General features: G+C 43.4%; 1 pseudogene; it reads right to left on the bottom strand.

Annotated features, from left to right (window-relative positions):
• Positions 1 to 999: 999 nt before the first annotated feature.
• Positions 1,000 to 2,359, bottom strand: LOC103594634 (annotated as a pseudogene).
• Between the last annotated feature and the right edge of the window lie 326 nt (positions 2,360 to 2,685).

Below are 2,685 nucleotides of genomic sequence, written 5' to 3'. Positions count from 1 at the left end.
GTATGTGGGTGAATTAATTTGTTTGTTTTTTTAGCTCCCACCAATGAGTGAGAACATGTGCTGGAGGATTTTTACAGAAATATTAAATTCAAACTTGAGCTCGTAAATAAAAAATATGGGAAAAATTGATAGTACTGACATCATGAAGAAACATCATCCAAAGAAACAGAGCTAATACGGCAGGCAAATAACTACTTCACAAATATGATGAATAAAATTCATTGAAAGACAATTGAGGATATTTTACTCATGATGCAAGAATTTTTTTGGTTATGCAGAAATAACCCCTGGAAATTTTGCAAATGAAAAACATTATTTATAGTAAAAATAAAACCTCAAAAAATATGAATAGTGATGTAGGGCAGAAAATATTACCTTGAATTCTTCAACAAGATAAAGTGATAGAAAATAGGACAGTTAAAACAGAACACAGCATAATCCTGGCATTTGTCTGATAGATTTCTGGAAGGTGGGGGGAAGAGAGCAGAAAATAGCTCAAATGATCCAGTTGATAGGACCTAATCAGTACCTAGGTGAATTTAATATAGGCATTGCTCATAACATAAATCAGTTTGTCTGTACCTTTAAAGCCTGGACTGGCTTGTCCACCACTTCTGAGAGGCAATGCCCAATGCTCAGAGCTTATTATTTCTGTGTCTGAGCAAACTGAGAGGGCTCTCTTCTCATTTCAACTTTGACAAAAATGTGACTCTAGAACTTAGCAACTTAGCACATTAACACAAGTCCCTAACAATTGTCTTCCATCCCAGCAACCCACATTCTAGAATTTTAAAGTGTCTCAACTCAGGAAACTTTAACTATTATAATGACCAACAGTCATAGATTCCAATGCCCTGGGAAAAACGTAATGCAAGGAGTTAATATTTTTGTTTTGTTCTTGAAACATTTATTTTGATACATGTTGCAAAAATTGTACAGGCACACATGGAAAAGTAAGACATAATCACAGCTCTGTGAAGACAATGTAACCTGGAAGCATTAATGCCTGACAGATAGTGTTGAAGCTGAAGTTCTGGGAGTATGACCTGCTGCAGGGCTGAAAGGAGGGGATGATAAGATTTCCTCTCCTTCTTCCCCTTCACAGAATCCACACCAACCTCCTCATAGTCCTTAGCAAGGGCAGCCATGTCCTCACGAGCCTCAGAAAACTCTCCACCCCCTCACCCACGTGCCAGTGAACATACGTCAGGTTAAACTTGTGGTCCAGGCGAGCCCAGGCTTCAGTGATGGCTGTGGTGTTGCTCAGCACACACACAGCTCGCTGTACCTTGGCCACGTCTCCACCAGGAACCACGGTGGGAGGCTGGTAATTAATGTCAACCTTGAAGCCAATGGGGCACCAATCCACACACTGGATGCTGTGCTTGTTCTCAGTGGTGGCAATGGCAGCATTGATGTCTTTGGGAACTTCATCACTATGGTATGATGGTCAACAAGCCATGTACTTACCATGGCAAGGGTCACATTTCCCCGTCTGGTTGGCTGGCTCAAAGCAAGCATTGGTCATCTCTGCTACACAAAGCTGTTCATGGTAGGCTTTCTCAGCAGAGATGACTGGGACACATGTGGCCAGAGGGAAGTGGATGTGAGGACAGGGCACCAGGCTGGTCTGGAATTCCATCAGATCAAGATTCAGGGCTCCATCAAATCTGAGAGAAGCAGTGATGGAGGACACAAACTAACAAGGTGATTAAGGTTAGTGTAGGTTGGGCACTCAATGTTAACCTCAATGAGGTTCTTATGACAGATGTCATAGACAGACTCACTGTCTACCATGAAGTCACAATTAGAGTACTCCAGGGCAGTGTGGGTGGTGAGGATGGAGTTGCAGGACTCAACTACAGCTGTGGAATCCTGAGGAGCTGGGTAAATGGAGATGTTCCATAAGGAGGGAGGTGAACCCAGAACCAGTTCTTCCACCAAAGCTGTGGAAAACCAAGAAGCCCTGGAGACCTGTGCACTGGTCAGCCAGCTTGCAAATTCTGTCCAAGATGAGGTCAATGATCTCCTTGCCTATGGTGTAGTCATGGGCATAGTTACTGGCAGCATCTTCTTTGCCTGTGATGAGCTGCTCAGGGTAGAAGATCTGGTGGTACATACCAATGCAAAATTCATCAATGACTGTGGGATGCAGGTCTACAAACACTGCCCTGGGCACATGCTTGCCAGCACCCATCTCACTGGAGGCGTCAAAGGAGTCATCGTCTCTCCCAATTGTCTTGTCACTTGGCATCTGGCCATCAGACAGGATGCCGTGTTCCAAACAGTAGAGCTCCCAGCAGGAATTATCAGTCTGGACACCAGCCTGGCCAGTGTGGTTGGAGATGCACTCATGCATGGTGGCTACTGGTTAGGATGCAAACGCAGTGGGAGCAGACACCGGATCCCGGTTACCATCCCTGACAAGCTAAAAGTCAAGGTAAGTTACGCACTCAGGGAGTTAACATTAACCTGCTATTGCCATTGATACGTCACCTCCAGTGCTTCGCCATTACATTTAGTTGCCATCTCTTCAATCTGGAACAGTTCCTCAGTCTCATTAACTTTTACAAAATTAATTCCTTTGAAAATTATAGTCTAGTTATATCAAATATCTCTCAATCTGGGTGTGTGCAATATTTTCTCATGATTAAATTCAGATTATTCATTTCAGGCAGGAATATC

Source organism: Galeopterus variegatus, unplaced genomic scaffold, assembly GCF_000696425.1.
Source record: "Galeopterus variegatus unplaced genomic scaffold, G_variegatus-3.0.2 Scaffold1595, whole genome shotgun sequence".
Lineage (NCBI taxonomy): Eukaryota > Metazoa > Chordata > Mammalia > Dermoptera > Cynocephalidae > Galeopterus > Galeopterus variegatus.
The sequence above is the reverse complement of the archived record's forward strand: the minus strand, read 5'-3'. Positions and strand labels throughout refer to the sequence as shown.